The sequence below is a fragment of the Schistocerca serialis genome, chromosome 9 (genome assembly GCF_023864345.2).
Source record: "Schistocerca serialis cubense isolate TAMUIC-IGC-003099 chromosome 9, iqSchSeri2.2, whole genome shotgun sequence".
Taxonomy (NCBI): Eukaryota; Metazoa; Arthropoda; class Insecta; order Orthoptera; family Acrididae; genus Schistocerca; species Schistocerca serialis.
The window spans coordinates 443,930,064-443,946,513 of record NC_064646.1 but is presented as its reverse complement, the minus strand read 5'-3'; the positions used below and the strand labels follow the sequence as shown (position 1 = coordinate 443,946,513).

Here is a 16,450-nt window from a genome sequence, read left to right as displayed (position 1 = left end):
ATACGTTTGCTGAGTCACAATGCAAGGAAACGCAGTTAAGATTACAATACACTTATTGCTCTTTCTGCCACAAGCGCAATACCAGAAGCACATACCAAGTCATTTTAACAGAGTAGCTTCTGGGGAAGAATTCGGAAGGAAACGTAAGCAAGCACGGAAGTACTGTACTGGGAGAATAACGACAGAAGTTGAGTTCTGATTTCACTGCGCGGCTCCGTCTGGCGTTAACAGCACGTGGACACGCCAACATCCCTTCGTTTGCTAGTGTTTCTCTGCACGCAGGTACCTCTTACCGACGTCATTGGCCAGAAAGAGAATCCCGTTTATTTCCTTTATGTTGTTCTTTTTCCGAGCAGCAAACATTTATTTTCGAGTATTTTCAATTATTCAGCCGAGTCCAGATTTTGTAAGACTATCAGTTACAGTTCCTAGCGGTTTATTATTTTTAGTTTGTCATTTAAACGGGAACGGGACTGACGTTAACGGAACAATCTGAATTTTTGACCCAAATATATTTCCGAGTAAATTTATGTAATACTGATCTCAAGTCGAATGTTGTTTAGAATACCAAAGTGTTTTTTACTAAGCAGAAACACTTAAGACGGAAAACTTACAGTTTATGGACAAAAGATGCGAAGTGATACCGGCAGATTAAAACTGTGTGCCGGACCGAGACTCGAACTCGGGACCTTTGCCTTTCGCGGGCAAGTGCTCTACCATCTGAGGTATCCAAGCACGAATGACGCCCCGTCCTCACAGCTTTACTTCCGCCAGTACCTCGTCTCCTACCTTCCAAACTTCACAGAAGCTCTCCTGCGAACCTTGCAGAACTCGCAATCCTCGAAGAAAGGATATTGCGGAGACATGGCTTAGCCACAGTCTGGGGGATGTTTCCAGAATGAGATTTTCACTCTGCAGCGGAGTGTGCGCTTGCAGGAGAGCTTCTGTGGAGTTTGGAAAGTAGGAGACGAGGTACTGGCGGAAGTAATGCTGTGAGTTGCTAGGTTGCAAAAATATGTGATCTGCTAACAAGGTATAAAAAGTTGTGAGTCGTTTTTGGGTAGCTCAGATGGTAGAGCAATTGCCCGCGAAAGGCAAAGGTCCCGAGTTCGAGTTTCGGTCCGGCACACAGTTTTATTCTGCCAGGAAGTTTCATTTCAGCGCACACTCCGCTGCAGAGTGAAAATCTCATTCTGATACCAGTCGAGTTTCTGAGCACACAGTAATGAGACACGGCTGCGTCTTTGACAGTACCGTAGTGGCCAGACGCGTAGCACAGCTGAGGCGAGCAGTGAGCACTCACCGGTCCGAGCTGACGAAGATGACCTGGAAGCGGTGGCCGCGGGCGCGCACCTTGTGGTAGGTCTCCACCAGCTGCGGCGTGAACGCCTTGCACGGCGGGCACTGCAACACACACGTACCGCCGTACCTCATATTAGGGAAGCACAAACCACACACTAACAGACATCAACAGTAGCCGAAAAATTCTCATATATAGCGACAGCCTCCAACATAAACTAATAACTGAAGAAAACTGCAACACACAGAAAGCCATAGTTGCAGGTAAAGAAATAATAAACCAAAACACAGATCTGTGCAACGGAACTCTGTTCTGTGACCTCACAGAACTGTCAGACGACCCATACCCATTAAAAACACCCCTACCCTCTCCCACACACACACACACACTCACAAGGTGGCCGGGAGGAGGGAGCGGAAGACAGACAGACAGAGAGAGAGAGAGAAACAGAGAGAGACCTCTCAAAGTCTACGGTCAAAACAACATCAAAAACTCCCGGCCAAACCATCCTGTTTTCGTATCTTCTAAACAGTGAGACAACGCAAGTTAAAAAGGCAGTTTCATAGTGAAGACACTGTGCAAATTGGTAAAAGTAAGTGAAAACATATTGCATAGACACACAGACACACAGTTTTTCGCATAGAATGAAGTAATAATGTAAACCACACCAGTTTAACATTCCAGGCATAAATTTCGATGCAAATAAGTTTTCTGTATTAAGTTCTCTTCCGTTTCAGAACTGTAAAAGAATAACAGCTACACTGAGCTACACTGCATTCTAGGTTGCAAAAATATATGATCTGGTAACAAGGTATAAGCAGTTGTTTTAGTTTGTGAATACTTTACGTAAATTCTCTATGTATGGTATATAGAGTAAAGAGAAATTTTGCCTGGTATCTGTGTACTAATAATAAAACTGTAAATCGTCAAGTCTGTCTGTCTATTTGAACACTCTAACCTCCAAAAGTACTACACAAATTTTCACGGGATTTTCCCAGGTGGTTTGCGTGTAACTTGGGGCAACATATAGGATTCATTTCATGAAAATCGGGACACAAGAAACAAATATATTGTAAGTTAAAATCTGCTCGACTTAATAGATCGTGTGTTTAATCATCAGGCATAGTACACCAACGAACCAATAAACTGCGCCGTTAGTTTTGTAGTTCACCAAAGTACCAGCACATGGCACTGTTAGTTTTTTGTTTAAAGTCAGTGAAAGATATGTTTTGGAAAGTTTACGTCAGTGACAGAATTAAGAGCCGCGACCCTATGTTTACAAATGCAAACAATTGAATGTACTTGGCTACAATATACGGATTTACTGATTTTGCTCTGTGTGTTAAAACTTAACAGTAGTGCTGAGCTGTGGTGGGAGAGGCGCCACTAGTATCTCTGACATGTGTACGATCAATTTCCTAGTACAGAGGTTTGTCTAGGGGCTTGGGCCGGCTCGGGATATAAGCGAGTACCGACTGCGGGTAGGGGGAACAACGCTTTGAGAACGGAAGGCGGCTGTGCGCGAGTCGGCGAAGACGGGAAGAAAGAACCGTCTGCTCAAAGCGGAGTCAATTAAAAAACAAACGATACCTTTTTTATATATTATACAATGTAGCTCACAAGCCTTTAAACAGGACGGTATTTATAAAATTATAATTATTACCTTCAAAACATAATCTGACGTAATAAATACTTTGTTTACTTGCAGTCGTGGCAGACACTGAATTCCCCGCGGCAGTACTGTGGCGTTAGCAGCTCGTGGTCTTTTGGTTGGCGTTGCTGACTCTCGTTCGTGGAAGAGTTCAATTCCCTGCCGTGTTGGCGTTTTTCTCTGCACGGTACTGCTGTGCGTGTTGACCTCACCATAATTAAATCCTCATCATCGATGGCCAAGCGGATAAGTGGCGTCAAATGATAAACAGACTTCCACCAGTCGGCCGAACACCTCAGAAGGGGACTCCCGCCCAGTGATGCCATAGGCACATTTAATGATACTGCACTAGCGGTTACACACGGTGCATACAAATAAAAATACTAAACGAGTTACTAACACTCTAAAAAACGTGTTTGCAAAGGAGGTAATGAGCGAGACAGTACTGACAACTCCATCACATAACAGTAAATATCTCTGTTGTCGTGGAATTCGCAATGTTCCCTTACTTTCTGAACAGGTCTCCTTAATGAACATTGCGACAAACTTTAATTGTATTTGTTATCTAGGCTCGAACGAGTATAGCTGTATTTCGCGAGCAGTGCGTTACCGTTTGTGCTATCCGATCCCCACGGAGGGCCTTACTGCCCTATTTTGCCACATCTTCCTCTCCACAGCTTCTAAACTCAGCAAAGGTCATCCTCCAGAAATGTTCAACTAGCACCTCACGAAAGTCGGTCACAACTGGCCACAGACTGGAAAAACGAAAGGAGACCCGGTCTCAAGCCTAATCAACGACGAGGTCATTCAAGATGAAACGCAAATTCGGGCTGGGTGCAGGACAGGCAGGGAAATAGGACGTATCGTTTTTGAAGGAACCATTCCGAGATTTAGCTTCAGCGATTTAGTGAAACCACGAAAACATAAATCTGGATGACCGGAAGGAGACCGCTGTCCTCCGGAACGCAAAACCAATGTCCTGTCATTTTCATGGTTTTCAGTCCTTTGACAATGTCTTGTTACACCATTTCACCCAATTTGATTCTTCTCATTAGTTACTCGATCTACCCATTTTATGTTCAGTACAGTTCTGTAACACATTTCAAAATCTTGTATCCTCTTCTTGTCTGAAGTCTTGAAGTCTTTATCGTCCGCACTTAACTTCTACAGACGGCTACACTCCAAACAAATAGCTTCAGAACAGACTTCGTGACACTTGAATTTATATTTGATCTTAACAGATTCGTCTTTTTCAGGAATGCTTTTCTTGCCATTGCCATTCTACAATTTACGTCCTCTCTGCTTCTGTCATCTTCATTTATTTTGCTGCCTAAATAGCAAAACTCTTCTACTACTTATGGTGCATCAATTCCTAATCTAATTCCCTCAGCAGTGCCTGCTATAACTAGACTACATTTCACTAATCTCGTTTCACTTTTGTTGATATTCATCTTACAATCTCTTTTCAAAACACTATGCATTCCGTTTAACTTCCCTTCCGAATTCTTTGCCGTCTCTGACGGAATTATGTTCTCAAAAAATGTAAGATTTTTTATATTTCTTCTCCTAGAATTTCAATTGCATCTGCAATTTCCCGCCGGCCTTCCTTCACAGTTTGCTTAACGTACAGACTGAATAACATCGGGGATAGGATACAAGCCACATTATGACAATCGACTTCCGCTTGCGAGAGCATGTTGTTGAGGTCGTCAGCCTGAAGGCTTGTCTGATGCAACCGTCTACGCCGACTTTATCCTCTGCAAGCCTCGTCATCTGCGCCTAACTACTACAGCCTGCATCCACTTCAACCTGCCCTCACTCTATTGGAGCCTTGGTCTCCCTCTACGATTTTTACCCCCCACACTTCCCTCCACTACCAAGCTGATGACTTGATGTCTCAGGCTTGTCCTATCACTCGCACTCTTCTGCTGTACCCAGCGATTTGGACACCGCTACATACCGTCGGATCACCAGTGGTGGGCAAATTGCTGCGTTTATAGGGAGCCTACATACAGACAGAAAGTGAGCGTAGGTGGAATCGCAAGTGAATGGCTGATCATCTGCGACGCCATTTCTTTATTTTATTTTTAATTTTTTGCCGTTGGTCTCTTTCGAGTCGCATGTTCGCAGTGCTTTCCGCAGGATCACGTGACGCCACTTCCGACTCAGAATAAAGACGTTAGCACGCCTAGTGGAGGATGTGTTGCTCACGTTCGATGCTCAGAGCCTGCGTTCCGGCTTTTGTTTCTAACGCTGACAATTCCTACAGACTTACATTTTGCGATTGTTCTGTGCTGATCGGATTCGCACAACAACAACCCATAATCGACTACTTTCAGACTTGGATTCGAGTATTGCATTCTGTGCAGCCAGAATATTATGCTTAATAAACGCGCTGTGTGCCACTGCCCGAAGTTTCTTTTAAGCCGAACAGTGTTAAAAATTTCTTCTCTTCCCGACTGGATTTATCACACTCTCTTTGGTTTTGCGGCAGCTTATATTTTGTTTCTGTTAAGTGCTTGTCGTCTTGTTTCTCAGGATGACAATATCCTTCTGAGTAGTCGCCAAATGTAGATCCGAATGGGAGACTATTTTGCCTCAGTATACTTGTGAGTATTCGCCGCAGGTAGATCCGAATGGGAGACTATTTTGCCTCCGTAACGCGTTACGCAACAGGATGCCATCATTATTAACTCGTGCAGTAAAGCTGCATGTCTTCGGGAAATGTAACACCTGTGGTGTCCCCTTGCTTTTCGCGGTTCACAGTACCAGCACAGGGCCATGTTGGCTAACGTTTCGCCCATACTGTTGCCCCGGAACTGCAGAAAATCTGCCTCTCTTCCCGAACCACAGGCACAGTATGCGTCGCATGCATCCAGTGAAAGCAGCGCACGGGCTCAGCGAGTAGACCACATGAACAGATGGTTGTCAATAAGGGATTAACACGTAGACAGGCGGGTCAGGGTGGATTAACGACCGTTTTATCTGAAGCACTGGTTAGTCCGTGTGAGGTTTTTAGGCGATTTTCCACCCACATTTAGGCAAATATCGGGCTGGTCTCCGCTCTTCGTCTCGGAAGACACGACGCACGCACAGTTACAATACGATAACGCGCAGAACAAAGGTTAAGCAGATCACAGACAGCTGCCGCAGGCGGCTTTCCTCTCTTAGGTCACCTGACTACTGTGGCGGCAACATTAGGAAAATTCCAAATACTGGAATAAATAACTAGAGAAGCACATGAAATTCGCTAAGAAGAAAAATAAGTGAGTGACAAACAAGCAGCTACAACTTTTCGCACTCAACTTACTCCCCACTGTGATTTTTAAATTCCTCTTTTGCGCTTAATAATCTTTCCCTTCCTTGTAATTTCTCTTCCTAGAACCTAGAGGCCCTCCGTCTCCCACCTTCAACAACTCTTGTCCCAAGGTCAACAGCCACGCAAATTAGTCCGTGCTCCCGAAAAATCTAATGAGAATTCGCTCTAAAGGGAACCTGTCCAAGTGGGATGGAGAGCTTTTCGCTAATTGCTGTCCCATAGCCCTCAGGCTGCGAGTCATTAGATAAGTCATCATAGAGACGAGGTACTTATTCATATCTAGCAAGAGGTGGAAGTGGGGGAGGGGGCCAGGCATTTAAGAAACCAACCCGGCTATCTGCTTCAGGAGAGGCCGAGAGATGCACTTGAGAGTAGGTCAATAATAGGCCCGGATGTCTGGAATAGCAGTTCACTGTATTACTGAAATACATACTGTCTGATGTAGGAACGACAACATTAAGACTGGTAGAAACAGATTTATGTGCAGACATGTGAGCCAGAGTGAAACAGAATTGGTAAGCAAACCGCTGTAAAAAAAAGCAAGCCACTATGAAACAGCCTAGATACTAGTCATAGTATGTGCATTACGTGCGATGTTACCAACTGATGTCTGATTCTTTCACTAGAGGGTGGAGTGCATAATGCAGTCATATTACCTGAAGAGATTTATACGTGGTAACGAAACATTAAGCCGACGATTTTGCTATTACGTTGCATTAATAGTTCTGTAGTTGATGGTATGAGGCTAGATCAGTGGTCGTCAATCTACGGCCCCAATCGAGTATTCGTGCGCCCTGCGGTTCTCTGTCGTACATTATAATAATATGCATTTAGCAAATATCAGGCGAATTCAAAAACATCAGCTACCGTTAAAGAGTTTCTTAAGAGCGTAGTTTTATGCTCAGTAACAAAAAACAAAAATACTTACAGAGAGAGTAATATCGAAAGATGTGCTTCATTTTAACTGGCGTTGGTGAATTCGCCCGTGAGCTAAATAATTTTGGCCGCTTATCTCAGGGGCAGATGATTAAAAAGCGTAGCCACTACGAGATTAGAGGATGTCAGAGGAGGAAAGTTTCCTTGTATGTCTTGTAATGCTGACAACTCACTGGCGTGTGTACCTCGAACGATCAGTTCTTACGGTATAAATTTCAGACGGAAGTAACATGCATTCGTGAACGCGCATTACAGAGAAGGTCATCTTCAAATACGGTATATACTTGTAGATAGAAATATGAAATTAAATTAAGACTGTTGTAATGCAACGCAACGAGTAGAATCAAAATAACACTCAAATCATTTAATAAACATTTGTGATTGTGTCTCATGTTGCATAATGCATTCAAATATAAGCATAGTTACTGACTGCCGACCCCGTCAGGTCACGGGACTGCTGATTCCGAAATCCAAGATGTGACTGAGTACAATTTCTCCCGCTTTCAAATACGGAACCACGTACATCGATGGGTTCCACCGGTCCTCATTGTATTGCGAGGAAGAAAACAACCGTTGTTCTACAAACGCAAACTGCTAGCGGGCGGCAGCTGTTGTTCAATACGTAAACAATCGAAAGACACGGCTTCACGTAGCTTAACGGACGACTAATCTTTGCGTGAGTTGAAGGAAGATTTTGTCGACAATGATACTGAGGCTGACGCAATCGACGATTCGGATGCTGAGCCTGAATTCGTGCAAGAATAACTGTACCAAACTTCAAGTGAGTTTTTCTCATTTTGATTTCGTAGAACGCTCGTTGAAACGTTGCGTTCTTTTTTGGTGTTCCTTCATTTTCTGAATCACGAAACACTTTTTTTTAGAGTAAATGGCTCTGAGCACTATGGGACTTAACAGCTATGGTCATCAGTCCCCTAGAACTTAGAACTACTTAAACCTAACTAACCTAAGGACAGCACACAACACCCAGCCATCACGAAGCAGAGAAAATCCCTGACCCCGCCGGGAATCGAACCCGGGAACCCGGGCGTGGGAAGCGAGAACGCTACCGCACGACCACGAGATGGGGCTTTTTTTTTTTATTTAGAAATAGCAGGTAAACACCAAAGGCTTCAAGATAAGACACTCCAAACCAGTGCAGCGAGCGCAAAATAGCCATGTACAGTAAGTCTTATTAAAAGTGTTTCACACAAGAAAATATACTATGTGTAAGAAATATGTAAGAATTTGTATATATGGTCCAGAAGTAGTAGTTTCAGGCTTTCATACAAGGTTAGCGACACAGTTTAATGTTGGCTAGTGTCTTTAATTTAAAAATTGAAAAAAAAAAAAATGGCCGGCATTCAATCTGAAACAGAACAGTCGATACAAAGTGTTCCAAATGGTGCCGAATATTAACGGTAAGTACCTGCCGACCGCCGGCTAGCTTATCGCACTCTTACTACAGCTGGTCTATTGGGGCTCATCAGATACTAATTAATGCAGGATACCAGTTCATAATAAAATCGGTGCATGAGTGGACCGACTACCGCTCCACCGTGGCAGTATTGGTGACTGCTGCTACTGAAACAGTTTTGATTACTGACAAAACACTCCACAAGTGTGTTGCCACATTTCGCAGAGGTTTAACGTCAGGCTTATACTAACGTTTACACAGAAAGAAGCAAAGGTAAAATTACAGCAAAACAGAGTTAGTTATTGAATAGTGAATCTGAATACTAATTTTTTGCATGTTCCTGAGAGAAAAGAAAAATGACCATAATATAAATATGTTCCTTAGATACAGCCGTATCTTTCCCCAACTTTTGCAATCAATAAGTAACGGTATTATTTCCGGGATGGCGATATCCGTTGAAACAAAATCTTTGTGAGTAGCAGCGATATCATTGCCAGGTGAAACTGGTGGTAAATTGTCGCCACGTTTTGGCAGCCTAACATCACAAGGCGACTCCTTCAGAACTTACTGGGAAGATACCCATTTGCGTTTGTCACAAAAAGCAGTTACATTTTCGGCAGTCAACATTTTTTTCTCGTGGTACGATATTCTAAACGGAACCCAAGGAGAACAGCCAATCTCACTTTTTAACTGAACTTTGAGAAGACAATCCGCGCTTCAGCGATTGGGATAATCTGCCATCAGCAGCAGTTACGGCACCGTGTTGGTTTTTCTGCGTGATGAGGCCTCAATAGAACATGGAAAGCGACTATTTCGAACATAAGTCATTTAGTTCGTTTTTATTACTCGCGAATCTCGATAAGCCCTTGCCGAATTCAAAGATTGTAGCACAATGTGCGATTATCACCATGGCCCAAGGTCAGCCAACCCGTCGCTCAGGTAACGGCAAAGTTTTCCACTGCAGCCGTATCATTTCTTTCCGGCCTGTGTGTGTGTGTGTGTGTGTGTGTGTGTGTGTGTGTCTCGCTCATTTAATTTTCTAATGATTCTTGTTACCTGCAAGTAGCTTTTTATTCAGTTGTTCGAGTAGTGCCTGCCGGATTTGTTCTTCTGTCCACGTTGGATGATTTAACAACTCTTTGCCACCTTTTCTGTGCAGTTGTCGTTCGGTTACTATGATTCATTTGTGTGTACATCTGAAGACCACAGTATATCTGTTTCATACCAGTCCAAGAAAAACTCGTTCCTGACTGGCGTTTGTAACGCTTCCTTCACTCCTTCCTGTCCTATAACGTTATTCGCAGCTCCAAGCATGCCGAATGTGACTGAGCAGAATTATTGTACAAAAATAAATCTGTAGTATTAATTATTCAAGTCTGATGAAAGATTCTTAAATATTTTATTTTATACTTAATGTGCTATAAATCGATGGTGTTCGATGAATGCAGTCGGCTGTGAAAATTAAAGCATTTTTAAACAGCAGCTGATGTGGTGATTTACAAACGCCGTGAAATAAAATAAAAACACTGCCGATTTGGATGGCTGAAGCCCTAATACGCATCCTAGTCATCAATATCTAGCAAGTTTATTTCCTTTACCGCCCAAAATCTAGAAATCCATTTTTCTTCGACAATATTACCCGTAACCGATACGTGAAATCGATGTGCATGTCTAGTTACGTTAGAAAGGGAAAGAGAGCACCTATGACCGGAGTCGTATCTTCTCGCTGTGTCACGCATTATTGTTCTTTTGTTTTTAATTTTTTGGCTTCCGGCAAACGCACATACAGTCATCTACACACATGAAATTTTAATCTACAATTTGTTTCGAAAATGCAGAATGTACAAGTAGTTTAATTCGTGCTCTATGTACCCTGGTACGAAGTTACTGTCAAAGAACAGGTTCCGTCATAAAACAAATTTTACATCCACAGTATTGTGGAACGAGTAAACAAGACGAAAATGTAACACGGGATACACAGAGGTAATATACTGTAAAAAAAATTCTGGTAACACAATGAAAAACTGTAAATCGCCATTGGTACAGATTTGGGATATTCCCAGTTCAGTCCATATTAATGACTATGCATCTAAAATTACAATATACTGTGCTTTTGTATGTGCGCATGCAGGTCTATAAACACCATCTGGAACAGTATGCAATAACCATACTTGGGTATTATAGGTATAGATACAACAGTATTCAAACACATATATATGTAGGAGGAACATAATGACATTCATGTATAAGCTAAGCGTTCAACATCCTGCTAAACTGCCTGTGGGAATATAATCAGTTAATTAGGCTTTTGTCTTCTCCTGGCATTCTATTTACCACGAGCATTAGATTAGCACAGCAAGGAGCAATGTCGCGATGTTGGTACTAGGAACAAACTCGTACAGTATTTAATACGTTGCAGTATCATCGGATGCTAACAAGGTTTGGAGGCTCTTCGGAACTAATGATCAAGCGTCTGAAAATTACTTACAGCACATTGCTGTGATACGTGTTCCCACGACACTGTTGTAATATATGTTTTGGATCTTCTTCCTCTCTGCAAACACATAGAAGGGTGACGCTTCGGTTGAGCCGATAGAAGTATCTGTTGAACGTACAACGACTAAGTTTCAACCGTAAAGCTCATCGATGTTTGTGTTTTATTACAATATCAAAAAAAGTTTTGCATCACCTCGGTTCCGAGAGTTCCGGACCCTTACAGAAAATTAAAATAGAGATCAACATAAACATCATTTCTGCCCTTTTTATTGCTCATGAAAACCACACACTGTATGTTGAACCACCATACAGTCAGATTTTCACAGTTGGTGGTCCAGATTGCTGTACACCCCGGTACCTTTAATTCCTAGTAGCATGTTCTCTTGCATGGATGCATGCCTGTATTCGTGGTGGTATACTATCCACAGGCTCATCAAGGCACTGTTGGTCCAGATTGTCCCTCTCCTCAACGGCGATTCGGCGTAGATCCCTCGGAGTAGCTGGTGGGTCACGTCGTCCATAAACAGCCCTTATTAATATATCCAAGGCATGTTCGACAGGGTTCATGTCTGGAGGACATGCTGGCCACTCGAGTCGAGCGATGTCGCTATCCTGAAGGAAGTCATTCACAAGATGTGCACGATGGGGGCACGAATTGTTGTCCATGAAGACGAATGCCAAGCCAATATGCCGACGATATGGTTGCACTGTCGGTCGGAGGATGGCATTCACGTATCGTACAGCCGTTATGGCGCCTTCCATGAACATCAGAGGCTTACGTCGGCCACGCATAATGCCACACCAAAACAGGAGGGTAACTTCCACTTTGCTGCACTCGCTGGACAGTGTCTAAGGCGTTCAGCCTGACCGGGTTGTCTACAAACACGTCTCCGAGGATTGTCCGGTTGAAGGCATATGCGACACTCATCGGCGAAGAGAACGTGATGCCAATCCTGAGCGGTTCATTCGGCATGTTTTTGGGCCCAACTGTACCGCGATGCATGGTGTCGTGGTTGCAAAGATGGACCTCGCCATGGACGTCGGGAGTGAAGTTGTGCATCATGCAGCCTATTGCGCACAGTTTGAGTCGTACCACGACGTTCTGTGGCTGCACGAAAAACATTGTTCAACATGGTGCCGTTGCTGTCAGGGTTCCTCCGAGCCATAATCCGTTGGTAGCGGTCATCAACTGCAGTAGTAGCCCTTGGGCGGCCTGAGCGAGACATGTCATCGACAGTTCAACTCTCTCTATCTCCTAATGTCCAAATAACATCTCTTTGGTTCACTCCGAGACGCCTGGCCACCTCCCTTGTTGAGAGCCCTCCCTGGCACAAAGTAACAATGCGGACGCCATAGAACCGCAGTATTGACCCTCTAGGCATGGTTGAACTACAGACAACACGAGCCCTGTACCTCCTACCTCATGGAATGACTGGAACTGATCGGCTGTCCGACACACCCCGTCTAATAGGCGCTGCTCATGCATGTCTGTTCACCTCTTTGGGTTTAGTGACATCTCTGAACAGTCAAAGGGACTGTGCCTGTGATACAATGTCCATAATCAACGTCTGTCTGTCTTCAGAAGTCCTGGGAACCGGGGTGATACAAAACTTTTTTTGATGTGTGTATACCGCGGTACTCTTGGAATCGTGGGATGAATTAGTACGTAGTGGCTGCGTTTGATCTGAGATGTCCTTGGCCATTCCTCTTTCCAGTCTGAGGCATTTGCTTTCTGAGTGTGGGTATCATAACTGTGAGAGGGAGTTTATCATATTTAATAGCTCCATGTTGAGACGCCTGCTTTGCTAGGACACTTACTTGTTATGTTCCTAGTATCCCAGCGTGTGTATGAACAGCCCGGTCGTCATAATAGTGGAGTATCCAGCAGCACTAAACGCGTCGCTCACGCACGTGTCATTGTACGGAGACAGGAATTCCATGGGCGTTGCGTTAGTCGCGTCCTGGTTTTCAGGCATTAAATTGGTCCTGGCATCAGTCTGCAGAGTCGACTATCATATGGCCTGTTGTAGTGCAGTATAATAAGGCTTTTGCACATCTTGCTCTTGAATGACTGCATCTCCATATATTGAGCTGCGGTGGATGGAAGTTGCTCATTTATCCAATATCGTCCGCTCACACAGTAGGATGTTAATTTCCGGATTTTCTCACCAAGGGGATCCTATTCGTCGAAAAAGAACAGCAGGAGGAATTTCCTGCAGGGGAATATTCGTCGCAGCTTTAACTGTGGTTTATTCGCTTCACTCACTAATGCATCGGTTGGGGCTGACGTGAACTCCCACTCCTCCTCCACCCTCCCTCCCCACCCTCCAGGAAGGCTTTGTCTTACATAGCGCTAAGTCTTTGGAGCGTTCTGTCTGACACTGCTCCATAGCACATGTGTCCATGGACAAAGTGTAACTTTAGTAGAGGCCGGTATAAAGTCATCGCTGGCCGCTGATCAGAGCCCCACCAAATTCCAGTCGTAACTCTGATGACATTGGATGCTTTCTCACATCTAGTAAAGATATATCGTATGTGACGAGGCCATTTTAGTTTATCGTCGATAGTCATCCCAAGATATTGTGTTGCTTCCGCAACTGTAAAATTATGTTGTCCTAGTTGCATTGTCTGGGGAAGTAGAATGCTGTGGCAACTGAAAATCGTTACAGTAGACTTTCTATCAGAGATTTCGAGGCCACTTTCTGTGCACCATTTGTGCAAACATATGAGAATGGTGTGCATTTTCAGGCGACAGGACTGACGAGTACAGTCTTCAGAATATATGCATACGTCCTCTCAGTATTGTAATGGTTGTATGTTAGTGGCGAAGAGGTCATGAAGCTCTGCAGTATAGATATTGAATACTAAGGAAGCCAAGACTGATCCTGTGGCAGTCCTTTGCTAGTGTAATTCACTGTGCTAGTGTAACTCACTATGCTAGTGAAACTCACTATGCTATTGTAACTCACTATGCGCAAATAACCCCAAATATTTTCATCCAGTATTTCAGAATGAGAACACTTAGCGTCGCCCAAGAAACTTTACACATACAGGTAATTTACCACCTTTTTGAAACGTTTTCTCGTTGATACGTCTCGCAGAATAATGAAAAGAAAAGAAGTTTATCGCTTAATACATTTGGGCGGTTCATGCATTTCAACATAGGACACGGAATTTAATGTACCACTTCTTTACTGCTAGCTGTATTCGCAACACATTATGCAGACATTATCCACATGTACTACCGAATGAACCGGAAAAATTATATTACTGCGCAATGTATAGTTTAGAAGAAGCGTGAAAAAGTATATTTTCTTAAAATGGAGCGCAAATTACACAGGCTAAACACATACAGTGTTTCGTAATGATAGTACTTAGCGACTTTCATGAAGCTTGAAACATAATTTCAAATTTTTCTGAACTTTTTCATTAATTCATCGGTGAAAAATGCGAAACTAATGACACCAAAATAATTGCACTTTTGGACTTCAACTATAAAGATTAACGTGGAACATTTAGCACATTAACTCACTTGTCCCCCTTATGAACCATGGAACTTGCCGTTGGTGGGTAGGCTTGCGTGCCTCAACGATGCAGATGGCCGTACCGTAGGTGCAACCACAACAGAGGGGTATCTGTTGAGAGGCGAGACAAACGTGTGGTTCGTGAAGAAGGGCAGCAGCCTTTTCAGTAGTTGCAGGGGCAACAGTCTGGATGATTGACTGATCTGGCCTTGTAACACAAAGCAAAACGACCTTGCTGTGTTGGTACTGCGACCGGCTGAAAGCAAGGGGAAACTACAGCCTTAATTTTTCCCGAGGGCATGCAGCTTTACTGTATGATTAAATGATGATGGCGTCCTCCTGGGTAAAATATTCCGGAGGTAAAATAGTCCCCCATTCGGATCTCTGGGCAGGGACTACTCAAGAGGACGTCGTTATCAGGAGAAAGAAAGCTGGCGTTCTACGGATCGGAGCGTGGAATGTCAGATCCCGTAATAGGCAGGTAGATTAGAAAATTTAAAAAGGGAAATGGATAGATTAAAGTTAGATATGGCGGGAATTTGTGAAGTTCGGTGGCAGGAGGAACAAGACTTTTGGACAGGTGAATACAGGGTTATAAATATAAAATAAAATAGGGGTAATGCAGGAGTAGGTTTAATAATCAATAAAAAAATAGGAGTGCGGGTAAGCTACTACAAACAGCATAGTGAACGCATTATTGTGGCCAAGATAGACACGAAGCACACGCCTACTACAGTAGTACAAGTTTATATGCCAACTAGCTCTGCAGATGAAGAAGAAATTGAAGAAATGTATGAGGAGATAAAAGAAATTATTCAAACAGTGAAGGCAGACGAAAATTTAATAGTCATGGGTGACTGGAATTCGGTAGTAGGAAAAGGAAGAGAAGGAAACGTAGTAGGTGAATATGGATTGGGGGGAAGAAATGAAAGAGCATGACTTAATCATAGTTAACACTTGGTTCAAGAATCATAAAAGAAGGTTGTATACATGGAAGAACCCTGGAGATACTGACAGGTTTCAGATAGATTATATAATGGTAAGACAGAGATTTAGGAACCAGGTTTTAAATTGTAGGACATTTACAGGGGCAGATGTGGACTCTGACCACAATCTATTGGTTATGAACTGTAGATCAAAGCTGAAGAAACTTCAAAAAGGTGGGAATTTATGGAGATGGGACCTGGATAAACTGACTAAACCAGAGGTTGTAAACAGTTTCAGGGAGAGCATAAGGGAAAAAATGACAGGAATGGAGGAAAGAAATACAGTAGAAGAAGAATGGGTAGCTTTGAGGGATGAAATAGTGAAGGCAGCAGAGGATCAAATAGGTAAAAAGACGAGGGCTAATATAAATCCTTGGGTAACAGAAGAAATATTGAATTTAATTGATGAAAGGAGAAAATATAAAAATGCAGTAAACGAAACAGGCAAAAAGGAATACAAAAGTCTCAAAAATGAGATCGACAGGAAGTGCAAAATGGCTAAGCAGGGATGGCTAGAGGACAAATGTAAGGATGTAGAGGCTTATCTCACTAGGGATAAGATAGATAATGCCTACAGGAAAATTAAAGAGACCTTTGGGGAAAAGAGAACCACTTGTATGAATATCAAGAGCTCAAGTGGAAACCCAGTTCTAAGCAAAGAAGGGAAAGCAGAAAGGTGGAAGGAGTATATAGAGGGTCTATACAAGGGCGATGTTCTTGAGGACAGTATTATGGAAATGGAAGAGGATGTAGATGAAGATGAAATGGGAGATATGATACTGCGTGAAGAGTTTGACAGAGGACTGAAAGACCTGAGTCGAAAC

General features: G+C 43.2%; 1 protein-coding gene across 1 annotated transcript in view; it reads right to left on the bottom strand.

Annotated features, from left to right (window-relative positions):
- LOC126419232 (nucleoredoxin-like) overlaps positions 1-16,450 on the bottom strand; it is a 228,185-nt gene that overhangs the window by 169,588 nt on the left and 42,147 nt on the right. The window contains exon 2 of the mRNA XM_050086372.1: positions 1,304-1,404. The gene's annotated coding sequence lies outside the window, so the exon portion shown is untranslated. The remainder of the gene's footprint in view (positions 1-1,303; positions 1,405-16,450) is intronic.